The following is a 14,492-nucleotide window of genomic DNA, read 5'->3' as shown; positions in this document are numbered from 1 at the left end:
CCAAACGAGAGACTCTATCTTAACAAACACTGTGAATGGTACCTGAGGTCAGCCAAGAGAAGTTGACCTCTGACCTACGGATGCATTCATGTTCACATCTAAGAATGTTTGTACACACAGGTGTACCTGCACATACATGAACACACACACACACACACACATGCACGCACGCAGGCAGGCACACATGACATTTAAATTCTATAACAATAGGAATAAGAATTCTACAGCAGTAAAATACTCTCATAGATACTGCTTTTCTTGCCCATGTCAGATGCATTGGCCATACTTGTGTCAGATATATTAACAGATGAGAGATAGGGGTCAGATTTGCTAGAAATTGTTGCTGCAACAATGTCTGATATTTGGCAGTTAAACATTGCTTTTTATAGTCTAGAAGAGTCTGGGCTCTTGTCCTTTGACAAATCTCAGCATTTATAATGAGCTCACTTTCTGATGATATATTTTGTAAAAGTGTACATTTTATCCTCCAATTAGTCAAGCTTTATGGATAGCTTAAAAGCTTAAAGGTTAAGACATTTCTTCCAAGAAAAACACTTTCAAGGTAGTTCAAGCACAACCAAGTTAGATGTTTACAAGTCACACCTACAGGAAATGAAATGTGGGTCTTCTCTTGCTTTTTGCCTCTCAAGTTCTGTTGCTTGGAATCACGGAATGATCCCATTGTTCATGAGGTTTTTGTTGTGTGAATGCTTTCCCTTTGTCAGTGTAGTGATACTTGATGGCGACAAAGGAGCTGGTACCATGAAGAAGTCACATGTCTGTGCCCTGGGTTTTGGAAGCACTTTTGTTAAGACTTGTTTCTTCTAGACTGCCTGATTAGTTGCCGGCTTTGGTCTGAGGACTGTGTAAGTCTGTATTTAACTGCCTTGAAAAAATATCCAGAGAGATGCTGGCTCAGCCTAACTAGGGTGCATCTTGGCTGACTTTGGGTGAGAACTTTATTTTTAAATGTATTCCCTATTTCAGATGATTGCTGAAGTTAGATTATAGTGAGCAGAGCTGTTTCATCATTAGACACTTTTTCTTGTGTAGTTTGGCTCATAACCATTTCTTCTCTTTTGCCACTAGAAGAAGGGCATGAATGGTGGACTCTCTGAAAACATGTTATGTGCATAATACAAAGATTATTTCCCATTTTAAGTTATTTTTTTGGACAGGATGTTTATGTAGCGGCCCGGATTGGTCTTGATATCTTGAGGTATCTTACAGGTATGCACCATCACACCTGGATTTGTATTTTTTGTGAAGGATCAACTCTGTTTTCTTTGGGGCCTTCTTTCATTCAATGATAACAATAAATAAAACAAGATACAATAAGATTAACAATTCTTTTGTGATCTGCATGCTGGGGAAGAGTTTATAAATATGTAGAAAATGATACAGCCAAATCCACTTACAGCACATAACTCACTGTAATATAGGGCAGAATGAAATAAGGGCCAGAGAGGACTATTCATAATAGGCTTTGAGTGCTGAAAGAATTTAATAAGGGACCAGGGAATGCTTTCTAGATAATGTGGACTTTGAATTGGGCCTTTAAAGGAGGAGCTTTACAAAGATAAGGCTAAGGATATTTCTTGTCAGTAAAGAGGATGGGAGAAGACAGCAGTCATGAGGATGCCTGGTGGGTAGCTCGATTGTGGATAGAGTAGTGTTGATGAGTGGATGCTTCATGGTTGGCTTTATTAGGAGACAAAACTAGAGAGGCAAATAGAGGTTAGATCAAAGATGGTCTTGACTTTGCCCTTGAATTAATTTAAAATCATGTTCTTGGATTCAGTGCAATACATTTTAGTAGGGCAGAATTCATTTGGACAGACAGGTCATAATATCATTCGTCTTATTTAGTCATCTTTGGAAGAACTGAACAAATGAGGCTATACACCTGCAGGGACATTGAAAAGGAAAACATTTATCACAGTTGGGGCATTTCCATGTTTTAAAAGAAACCCTTGACCTTTAGATAATCATAGCTTCACTTCTTTGAAACATAATTTTGCTTTTCTTTCTCCTCATTTCTTGTCACATCATACTTTGTTTTCACTGCCACTAAAAATAAAAGATACTACAATAACTTTAGAAAGTTTGGAAACAGAAGGAAAAACCCATGTGTGCCCCCATAGCTACTACCAAAAAAATTGACCCTTATTAGGTGGCAATTTTGGTTGTTTTTAACCAATTTTTTCAAGGTAACACTTTGATTTTCCTGGGAAAATGAACTCCTCTCAGAACACATGGTTGGGGTGGCTGTGTGAATGTGAAACCCACAATCTGGTGTATGGTTCTTTGACTTCAGCTGCGATGATTCGTTTAGGGATGTAGTATGTGTGCGTGTGTTTGTGTGTTTGTGTGTTTATTTGTCTGTGTTTATGTGTGAGTGTATGTATGTGTTTTATAGGACCAAACACAGAAACTTAACTCTTTGGCTTCAGTTGGAACTTCTGAAAGAGTCTTGTTTTTCTGCTGGGACTTCTCAGGAAACACAACATAAGTATGAAGCTGTTGGTAGCCGTCTTGCTACCACTTGGATAAGAATTGCTCCATCTAAGGAGAAGCAGAATCAGGAGACAGAGAGACAGCTTTCCCATGGCCTTGCTGAAACATAGACACCACAAAAGTTAGCCTTAATCATGGGCATTTTAGCTTGCACATCTGTCTATGCCTGCAAGTATGTATGTGCATTTTGCTTTGTCCACTTGGCATTGTGCTTCTGTCACTGATAAAAGAATATAGACAAACACACACATGAGTTATTTTAAGGGCTTGGAGCTCATAAAGGAGATAGCCATTGGACATTGGGGTGGTCTAGGTGATGGGGATGGAATATGTTCCTTTATAAATAACACTTCTTATTTATTCATTGAGATATACAATCATTTTCTTGAGTCAGCTGCCTATCATCCCTTGGCAGTTTTTCAGGGCATTTGCTTTTCTTGGTTGGCCAAAGGAAAGGGTACTTCTGGGTATCCTCAAAGTCAGCAAGTCAGTTTTTAATGAGTGGGGAAGCGACTATGCTAGGTTCCATTTGTTTGGTTGGGATCATACCTGGACATTGATGTACTTTTTCTTATTTAAAAGTTTTAGTATTTTTAATTATGTGTCTGTGTGGGATTATGCATACAATTGTATGTGCCCGCAGAGGTCAGAAGTGGAAGCCATACTTCTAACTAGAGTTACAGGCGGTTGTGAGTCACCTGATGTGGGTACTGAGGACTAAACTCAGTTCCTCTGGAAGAGAAATATGCATTCTTTATGGCTGAGCCATCTGTACAGCCCCACGATATGCTTTTTCTTATGAAATTTCTTGTGCATTTTAGCAATTGGGGATATGGCAAATTTGGGACATTTTGAGGGGAAATAGCAGAGAGTGGTATATGCTTCCCTCTTCATTGTCTAAGTCCTCCATCCAGCCTAGGAAAGTTGCAATGCTATATCACATTAATATTCATATTGTCAAAATATTAATAGCTTAACTTAATGGAACTCTTTATATATAATATGTGGTTAATTTGAGCACACTCAACTCATTTTTAGAAAGAAAAAAACATAGAAATGGAATTGTGGATTCTTTTAGGACCCGAGGCAGAAGTAGCCCCTGTCCCCACAAGTTCTATTCCCCTGCCCCACTTTGACACAGGTGCAGCAGCAAAGGCAGCAGTGTGAGTCCTGGGGAGAAATTGCATGTGGCTCTGGTGATGGTTTCCCACTGCACATCAGAAGGCAAAGAAGTGGCGAATGTGAACAGATTGTCCAAGCTTGAACTCTGACGCCCTTCATGCTGCTGACTCTGGTGTTGCTGTCGCTGTCGGGCTGTGATTGTAATCGTGATCTCAGCAGGCATATCACAGCCCCAGTTATTCTTCAGATGGCTGACACCTAAGATAATAGAAAATGTGCATAATCTCTGGGATAACAGATTTCTACCAATATTCCAGAGATAGCAGGATATTAACTCATACCTAAGCTGTCTTAATTTCTTAAATTTCCTGACTTGTTAGAGAGTAAAAGACCAAAGCTATTTAGATAATAATAAAAAGGAAAGTTAACTTTATACATTTGCATTTTAAAAGTGAATACATCTTGTAGCCTGCCACTTTGCTGAAAGTGATTATCAGCTGTAAGAGTTCCCTGGTAGAGTTTTTTGTGTCACTTATGTAAACTATCATATCATCTGTAAATAGTGAAAGTTAGCCCTACTATATACAGATGATAAAAGGGCTGAGAAAGAAATCAGGGAAACATTATCCTTTGCAATTGCCACAAAAAACATAAAATGCCTTGGGGTAATGCTAACCAAACAAGTGAAAGACCTGTATCTCAAGAACTTTGAGTCTTTAAAGAAAGAAATTAAAGAAGACATCAGAAAATAGAAAGATCTCCCATGCTCTTGGATAGGTAGGATCAATGTATTAAAAATGGCAATCCTGCCAAAAGCAATCTACAGATTCAAAGAAATCCCCATTAAAATACCAGGACAATTCTTCACAGACCTTGAAAGAACAATAATCAACTTTGTATGGAAAAACAAAAGACCCAGGATAGCCAAAACAACCTTACTCAACAAACCAACATCTGGAGGCATCACCATCCTTGACTTCAAGCTCTATTATAGAGCTATAGTCCTGAAAACAGCTTGGTATTGGCACAAAAATAGACAGGTAGACCAATGGAATCGAATTGAACACCCTGATATTAACCCATACATGTATGGACATCTGATTTTCGACAAAGAAGGTAAAAATATACAATGGAATAAAGAAAGCATCTTCAGCAAATGGTGTTGGCATAACTGGATGCTGGCATATAGAAGAATTCAGACAGATCCATGTTTATTGCTATGCACAAAACTTAAGTCCAAATGGATGAAAGACCTCAACATAAATCCAGCCACACTGAAACACTTAGAAGAGAAAGTGGGTGGTACCCTTGAACAAATTGGTACAGGAGACCGGTTCCTGAACATAACACCAGTAGCACAGACAGTGAGGTCAACAATTAATATATGGAACCTCCTGAAACTGAGAACCTTCTGTAAGGCAAATAACACAGTCAACAAGACAAAAAGGCAGCACATAGAATGGGAAGAGATATTCATTAACCCCACATCTGACGGAGGGCTGATCTCCAAAATTTACAAAGAACTCAAGAAGCAAGTCCCCAAAGCACCAAAGGATCCAATTAAAAAGTGGGCTACACATTCATACAACAAGGATGTCTGTTCCACTATGTTCATAGCAGCATTATTTGTAATAGCCAGAACTTGGAAGCAGCCTAGATGCCCCTCAACCGAAGAGTGGATAGAGAAAATGTGGTACATTTACACAATGGAGTACTATTCAGCAGAAAAAAAATGGAACCCTGAGATTTGCAGGCAAATGGATGGCATTAGAAGAAACCATCCTGAGTGAGGTAACCCAGACAAACATGGTATGTACTCTCTCATATATGGATTTCAGACATAGATCTGGGGAGTGCCAGCCTACAATCCCACGGCCAGAGAGTCTGGGGAATAGAATCTTCATCTAATGGCTGATGGAAGAAGAGGCAGACTCCCACGGCTAAGCACTGAGCTGAACTCAAGGATCCCAGTGACAGAGAGGGAGGACTGATGACCAAAGGGATTAAGACTGGGCTGGTTTAACCCCCAGAAACAGCTGACCTGACAAGGGTTAGCTCTTGAATCCCAGGCTGATGCCTGGAAATCCAGCATGGGACTGATCAAGACCCCTGAATGTGGGTGTCAGTGAGGAGGCCTAGGCAATCTATGGGTTCTTGGATAGTAGATCACTGTTTATCCCTGGCATACAAATGGACTTTGGATGTTCATCCAACAATGAGAGATGCACTCTCAGCCTGGACTCTTGGGGGAGGATCTAGGCCCTGCCCTGTATGAAATGACAGACTTTGGACACCCCTATGGAGGGCCTCACCCTCCCTGGAGAAATGAGGGGTATTGGAGGAGCTAGTGGGGGGGCATGGGAGTAGGGGAGGGAAAGGGAGAGGGACTGGGGATTGACATGTGAAGCAACCTTGTTTCTAATTTAAATTTAAAAATAAAAAGAAAAAAGTGAATATATCTTTCTTTCACTTACTTGTTCTCTTATCTGGCTCTGGATTTCAAACCAAATATTGCAGTTCAAGTTCATCCACGTTAGACAGTATGCTTCTGTTTCTCTGCCAACTATTTGTTCTGCCATTATGAGAAAACTCCATAAGGGCAAATATCGAGGCAGTAAGGCAGACTGGAACAGTGGGATGGTCACTAGACAGAGATGTTAGAGGATTATATTCTTTCTAGTTTTGTCTTCATACTCTGTGGACCTTAGTTATCCAACCTGCAAAATATTAATTTAGAGTCCTTGTAATGCCTTGCAATTTTGAATCATACCAGTCAGTAGTTTAAACAACACAAGGAGGTTTTTTATTGTTGTTAGTGTGACAGTTATTTTGGTCAGAAGTACAGCATGGATCTCACTGAACTAAAATTAAGGTATCGTCTTGCACCCTTCCCCCATGGGGGTCTGTTAACCTACTTGTGACTAGAAGTTTCTAGCAAAACACTTCTTGTCCCCTCCTCCCAGTAAGGCCTGTGTGCAAGTTCCTGTTTTCTGTCCATCCTTATTGCCTAAATGCTAATTCCTGTTTTTGGCCCACCCTTTGCCGAAGGGCCCTGGGAACTAGGCTTCTGACCTTGGTATATAAGGCTCCACCCTTGTTAAAATAAATACCATTCTCCTCATAAGAATGAGCCACTGTCTTTGTCTTCATTTATATCCTTAGCCCTTCGCCTCTGATAGATGTGAAGTGTTGTAGTGCTGTAACCCGGAACACCGGTGGTTCGCCACAGTATCAGGGCTATATTCCCTTTGGAGAACTTCTTTTTGGGTGGGGGGAACTACCTTGTGTTCTCTTGTCGCACCTGCTGTGCGGCCTGCATCCGAGAATGTAGCGAGGTGGTCGGTTGCTTTAAGAAAACTTTATGCTTCCCAAGTCAGCTTAGGAGGAGATTCCAAGTTGCTTAGGAGAGAGAAGTCTCAGGAGAAGTCTCTCCAAGAAAAAAGAGCTTCCCTTTTTAAGGACTTTTGCCATCCATTTACATACCATTCTTTCCACTTCTCACCCTCCTGGCTGGTGGTTTAATCTCCGGCCCCAGAATCGGGGAGACACCGCAGGGGCCGGGGACAGGAAGAGGCATCTAGCCGTAGGGGGTGTGAAAGTCATGGTATCTCAGTGAGGGAGCCCTTATCTGAGCCCTATCAAGAGCTTTAAAGCACTGAATTGTTTTCAGTAAACATTACACAGATGCCTGCTCCCAGGCCGAAGGGGAAGTGGGTTTCTGCTCAAGGTCTGGTGTCCCCACATTCTCTAGCTTCTTTTCTTTAAATCCCCCTATGAAATTATTTATTAGTGTTTTCTAGGTATAAAATTCATTTTCATATTTATATTTTTTATGTCCCTTGAGTTCATATGAGGTAGCATTCAAAATATTTGAGAGACAGCAAAATTACACACTAACATTTTCTGTTTGAAGTAGATGGCCAGTAAGGATAGCCTGGCTCTTGTTTTGTTTTACCAGCAAAACTAGTTGGCTATAGACAAGAACCTTTGTTCAGTTTTAACCAGGAGTAGTCCAAGCTTAAAAGAAGGACAAATTACCCAGCACCCTTCATTCTGAGAAGCGGTATTTTAAAAAGTATGTACTATCAGGACCACAGCAATGAAGGAGACTGAGTAATGCATGCAGATCCTGGGAAGCAGCACAGCACTGTTCTCAGCACCACTGACCACTGTGCACAACCGACTCCATCACTAAGTCTATAACTGAGCTTTCAGGTTTTCATAATCCGGTATTTACAGCAACACTTCAGTGTCTTTAAAGACATATCATAGAGACTATTTGCACTGCAGTTTGAATAACTCTATATCAATAGAGCACTATCTAAGGTATATATGACAATGAAAAATACCTTAGAATTAAAATGCTATATCATATTTTTCAAATGATTCAATGTATATAATTTTTCACTTCCAACTAAGTAATTTTAGTGAGTTACTTTTGAATATTTATTTTCTACCTAACACCCACTCTCCATTCCTAAACCATATTCTCAGTTCTATTTGTGATTATGTAGAATTTATAGCTATTTAGTATCAGCAATTTCAAATGGCCCTATATACTGAGATCAGACACTTATTTTACTTCAGGGTTCATTTTAGTTCTAGAGAAGGCAATGGTGTCTTAAAGACAGGCATGATTGTCTTTATTCTTTACTCCAGGAAGATCACTGAAGAACAAATACATGAGCTTCCTAAAATGTCTCAAAGCAATGATGTGACATTCTCACAGACAATTATTTCCATTTCCAATGGGCCTTTTCTTATTTTTTCATGTGGACTAAACCTATGCAAACAGTTGTCATCAATATAATGATACTTGCATAGTGTTTTTTTCAACATGCTCTAGTCCCTCCATGTGATCCAGTCTAATGTCCATGATACAAGAACTGGTGACATCATTAGCTTGAATCCTGTATCTGTCCACAGAGCCTCCTGGGGGGTTATTGTCCTGTAGCCACTTCTGGTGACCACAATAGCATACTTTGGCCTTGCACTGAAGTAGTTACTCAGATGCTGCTCTGTCAGGGCCAACATCCCTGCTGCATTCATAATCTACTTTATTAACAGTGCTAAACCATTCCCAGAAGTATCTGGATTCACATGACCATGGGATTTTCTTTAAGCTGTAGAGTTGCCTCAAAAATTTTCCAGACACCATCATTTGATGGTGTGCTGCATCCCTGGGTCTGGCGGGTCCCTTGCCCTCTCCTCTAACTTCTTGAAGTCACTTTATTTCTTGACGTGTGACCCTCCTTTACCATTTTCATGGCTAGTAGTGGCGGGTCAAGCTTGTCTCATGTCTCAAATTCATGATCTATCACAACCTCAAATATATAAATGTATAGATACATTTAAAAGACTTTCTATCGAGAAGAGAAGGACAGTGCACCTTGTTGTTATAGCACTGGGTAGGCAAGATTGATTTTATTATTCTTAGCCACACAGTTACTCAGAGGAAACTGAAGCCATGGAGCAAGAGGATCTGGCTACTACTGGATTGATGACAAACTTTGGTACTGTCTACATGATGCTAGTTGCATGCATATATACTATGATAGTCTTGGGTCATGGAGATTTCTATCAATATACCAAAAGAAGGATCATGAGGCTAGACAATGTGTGATAGAATCAGGATCTCTCTGGGATGCTCCAGAGAGTGCTGTAAGAAAGCTATGTGGGAAAAGCCCAAGCTGCAATGAAGATGCCAGGGTGTTGGAATGCTAGGGATGTAGAATGTTTACCAAGCAAAATTTCAGACAATGAATGGTTCCAGACCACAAAAAGGGTCATATGGATCTCAAACTTCAAGGCTATAGAAATTCAGCTGCTCAATCCACTGGGAGCTCAAATTGCAGCATCACTTGCCCTAGATACATACCTATAGGCCTTTGTGCTCATCCTCCTGGACTGGTTTGTTCCTTCTAGACAGTCTCCTAGTCCTCCTTTTTAGGATGGGAGTGACTGGTCTGTGCCACTGTATCTGGAAGTTTACAACTTTTTTTTCTTTCCATGCATTTGTGTGATGTATGTGTATATGCATGTTTGGGTGTGTGTGTGTAGATGCCTCATGCACATATGGACATGTGCATTTTGATGTCTGAGGTTGATGTTAAGACTTCTCTGCAATTGCTCTTCCCTTAATTTTTTTGAGACAGGGTTTCTCTCTGTAATAGCCCTTCCTGTCCTGGAACTGGTAGCTCTTTAGATCAAGCTAGTCTTGAACTCACAGAGATCCACCTGCCTCTGCCTCCTGAGTACTGGGATTAGAGGCATTTGCCATCACCGCCTGGCTTTCTTTATTCGTTTGAAACAAGGTCTACTAAGCAAGCCCAGAGCTCTCTGAAATTGGCTAATCTTGCTAGCCAGCTTGTAATTTTGAATCCCCTGTTGTCACCACTCTAGAAGTGGTAGGACCTAGGAAAATAAAGCCAATGAATGAGATCAAAGGTAGCATCCACAAATGAGGGAAACTGTGACATTTGTCTTTCTAGGTCTGTGTTACCTCATTCAAAATTATGTTTTTATCACTCTTTACATGAAAATTTCATGTGAAAATTTCATTTTTATCAGCTTCTGAATCATATTCCATTGTGCAAATACGTCATATTTTCATCTTCCATTCATCAATCTATGGACATCTAGGCTGATTCCATTTCCCAGCTATTGCAAATAGAGCAAAACTGAACATGGCTGAGCAAGTATTTCTGATACAATATAGAATCATTTGGGTCTATATCAAAGATTGCTATGGGCGGATCTTGTGGCACCTCTATCTCTGTTTTTGTTGAGGACCCTCCACATTGCTTTCCAGAGTGGCTGTGGCAATTTGCACACCTATCATCAGTGAATAAATGTTCTCTTTTTCTTATATCCAAGGCAGCATTTGTCATCATTTGGGGTGTGTGCATGCCCCTCTCTCTCTGTTTATCTTAGTCATTCTGATAGGGATAACATGAGATCTCAAAGTAGTAATTTTAACTTGCGTTTCTCTGATGGCTAAGGATGATGGGCAATTTTTAAAATGTTCATTAGCCATTTCTATTTATCCATTTGAGAATTTTCTTTCCTACACAAAAGAAACTTTCAGTTTTTTTCTTCTACCACATTCAAACTTGTTGGACACAAAAGAATTATCTCAAGTTAAAAAGAAAATCAAAAACCTTGTTAAACATACATATTGCCATCTAATTGGTGATGAATTGTTGTTAAAGTTAGATAATCTAAGTCAAATATTCCACAATGCTATGTTGAGAAGAGCAATGCATTGCTGGCGTTTTAGATAGGGCAACAGGTGATTTAGAGTTCATTTTTTCTTTTTTATTAAAGCTTTATTGTGAAGAATGTATGGGAGAAAAAACATACAACAATATTAGCCAGACTTAAAGTCTACACATCTCAGTGAACTTCTATATAGAATAAAAAATAGTTTTAAAATACAAGTTTTTCAAAGAAGTTCTGGAGTTCTTGGTTGGTGTGATGTTGCCTCTAAGGCACTTTTCCTGTCCACTCAGTGTCTGATTTCTCTTTCATGGCTTGAGGCTTTAACACTTGCAGATGCTGTCTCTAAACCCACGTCCCCACAGCTTTTAAATGGCTCCTATTCCTTTCTTCTGTAAACTATATTTTTCAGATCTTTCTTTTTTATTATTTTTTAAAAATTTTATTATTATTATTTAAATTAGAAACAAACTTGCTTCACATGTCAATCCCAGACCTCTCTCCCTCCCCTCCTCCCCCACCCTCCACCAGGCCCCCAACCTCCCTCCCAATGCCCACTCTGATCCCCAGGAAGGGTGAGGTCTCCTTGGGGGATCTCCAGAGTCTGTCATTTCATCCAGGGCAGGGCTTAGGCCCTCCCACAAGAGTCCAGACTGAGAAAGCATCCCTCAATGTGGTATGGGCACCCAAAATCCATTTGTCTGCCAGGGATAAATACTACTCAAGTTTCCATAGATTGCCTAAAATCCATATATGAATGAGTACAAACCATGTTTCTCTTTTTGTGACTAGATTACCTCACTAAAGATGGTTTCTTCTAGTGCCATCCATTTGCCTGCAAACTTCAAGATCCCATTGTTTTTTTCCACTGAATAGTACTCCATTGTGTAAATGTACCACATTTTCTCTATCCACTCTTAAGATGAGGGGCATCTAGGTTGTTTCCAGGTTCTGGCTATTACAAATAATGCTGCTATGAACATAATGGAACAGACGTCCTTGTTGTATGAATATGCATCTTTTGGGTATATGCCTAAGAGTTGAATTGTTGGATACTGTGGCAGACTGATTCCCATTTTTCTGAGGAATCTCCATACTGATTTCCATAGTGGCTGTACGAATTGGCACTCCCACCAGCAGTGGAGGAGTGTTCCCCTTTCTCCACATCCTCTCCAGCATAAACAGTCGTTGGTGTAGAGTTCATTTTTTTTTTCTCTTTTGGTGCTTAAACACTGAGAAAACATGCAGGTTCAGATTAGTGATTGTATGCTAACTAAGCAAGATTGCTTGCAGTTTTCTCCTTGGAGGTAGATGTGTATTGTGTCACCATTTCCCTATATGTGGTGAAAAGTAGATTTTCCCTTTTCTGAAAGCAATGCTAGGTACACATAGCAAACTGGGCAGCCAGTGGTTTGGTAGAAACCGTTTAAGGTTGTAGCTTTCAATATTCTTGTTTTTTTGTTGTTATTCCTGAGACTTTTAAATTCCATTGTACCTGTGAAAAAGGCAGGATAGAAGGCTGGTAATGAGCTTGGCTGCCTCAGTCCCCACTCAACATATAGGTTTTATTTTATAGTGTTTGAAAGTTCAGAAGTGGTTCTATTTAGGAATTATTCTATGTTTTGAGGCAATAGGCAACATGGGCAGGTTGTGTGAGTGTTTAGGAAACTAGGGTGTGTGTATGAGTGTGTGTGTGTGTGTGTTTGTGTGTGTGTCTGTCTGTCTGTCTTGTGTGTGTGGGTATGTATCTGTCTATGTGTTTGTGAGTATTTGAAGAGGAACCCACAACCTTCTGCCAAACTTGTGACTTTCTGACTGACTTTTCACGGGTTTTGTCTGTGCTAGAAATAATCACAGATTAAGTGGGCACAGTTCCAACATTTAATTCTGTTTCTATTTGATAGATTCTAAATATTTTATAGGAGATTAAGATTATTATCAAAGACTATTAAGATATTTTTAGTATTTTTTTAAAAATTAAGTTGGTGATGGTGATAGTGAGGACATTGGAATGGAAACTGCCACTGTGTATTGTAGAATATTATTTTAAGATATATAATTTTAGGCTGTGGAACATTTGTTTTAATGATGCAAAGACGTGTTGCATTATTTTATGTTGTTTAATTCTTTGAAGATGTGGTACTTTGACTGTATACAATACCTTATTGGTCTAATAAAGAGCTGAATAGTTGGTATCTGGACAGAGAAAGGATAGTCGGGGATGGCAGGCAGAGAGCATAAATAGGAGGAAAAATCTGGTAAGAAGATCAAAGAGGAACAAGAAAAGGAGGAGGACATCAGGGGCCAGTGCCCCAACTACACAGCAAGCCATGGAGAAAAAGGTAAAGAAAGGTATGCAGAATAGAGAAAGATAAATGCTCAGAAGCAAAAGTAGACAGACTAATTTAAGTTAAGAAAAGCTGGCTATAAACAAGCCAAACTAAGGCTGGCTTTCATAAGTAATTACAAGACTCTGTGTGATTTATTTGGGAACTGGATGGTGGGCCCCCAAAAGAACCAAAGAGTAAAAACCAACCAACAACAGCTGTGTAGACCATAACTTCTTTTGAGAGCTCAATAGAATTCATATTTCATATCAGACTAACACATTCTTTTGATATTGTCTTTGTTCAGTGTCAAAGCAAAAAGTACCCACTCTGTTAGAGGACACACCTTATTTTTCACACTAATTTTGCACAGAAACTGAGAAGGAAAATATTTCCCAAGTTGTAGGTAGGAACAGTCCTCTGCTACATGGGCTAAGTCTCTCCAGACACATTGGCAGGTGCCACTCAGAAGGGAAGAGAAAGTGAATGAAAACTAATGCCCATGATCTGCAGAGGCTGCTGATTGTCTCTCAGTCTCATTGACCCTATGTCCAGCTTCTTGGCCACCAAGGATCCTTCCATCCATTCGGTAGGCTCCTGTGTGCCACTTGAGAATGCTCTGTTTTGCTTCACCCCCTATATGGTCTCTGGGAATATGCTACTCTCACAGACCCTTTCTCTGCATACACCTTCTTCCCATCTGTCTACAACTGTCCTCCTTTTATATAGTGCCTCAGCTTGATTTTATTCTGATGACTCCATCTTCCTGAAATTCTGAAGAGAGAAGGAAATTGGATCCTCAAAGCACAGTATCAAGGATGTGTGTTTCTGGTACCCAGTCTCCTATTCCAGACTATACAAAGATATGTGGGACAACAAGGTAGGAATTATCATACCTAACAATTTCTTTTAACATCAGTCTAGGAATAATTTTGAGGGTCTTTTGTTTTAGTTGAAAATTGTTTTTTTCTTTTTTTATGGATCTCTTCTTTTTTTTTTTTTGTTGCTTACAGTGGAAGAAAAAGCTCGATGGGCTTGACCTAGTGTTTAGTTTATACCAAAAATGAGGAAGCTTCAGAAATTCTGGAAACCTATCACCCCCTAAACTTTGTAGTTCTAATAGTTTAGGCCCATTATCTTCATGAATGGTGGGCCTTTTTTTGCTTAATATATTTTATTCTGAAAGTCAAGACTGAACAATCACTCCCTCATTTATGACTTGGTTATTCTATCCCTCAGTTGCTTTCATCATAATAGCAGAAGATTATGGAACAATGAGACTAACCTAGGTCAGAAATATGTCAACAA

At 39.7% G+C, this 14,492-nt stretch overlaps 1 pseudogene; it reads right to left on the bottom strand.

Annotated features, from left to right (window-relative positions):
* Positions 1–8,229: 8,229 nt before the first annotated feature.
* LOC101837920 lies at positions 8,230–8,800 on the bottom strand (annotated as a pseudogene).
* Positions 8,801–14,492: the final 5,692 nt, after the last annotated feature.

The sequence above is a fragment of the Mesocricetus auratus genome, unplaced genomic scaffold, assembly GCF_017639785.1.
Source record: "Mesocricetus auratus isolate SY011 unplaced genomic scaffold, BCM_Maur_2.0 Super-Scaffold_100676, whole genome shotgun sequence".
Classification (NCBI taxonomy): domain Eukaryota; kingdom Metazoa; phylum Chordata; class Mammalia; order Rodentia; family Cricetidae; genus Mesocricetus; species Mesocricetus auratus.
This window is presented reverse-complemented; position numbering and strand designations above follow the sequence as displayed.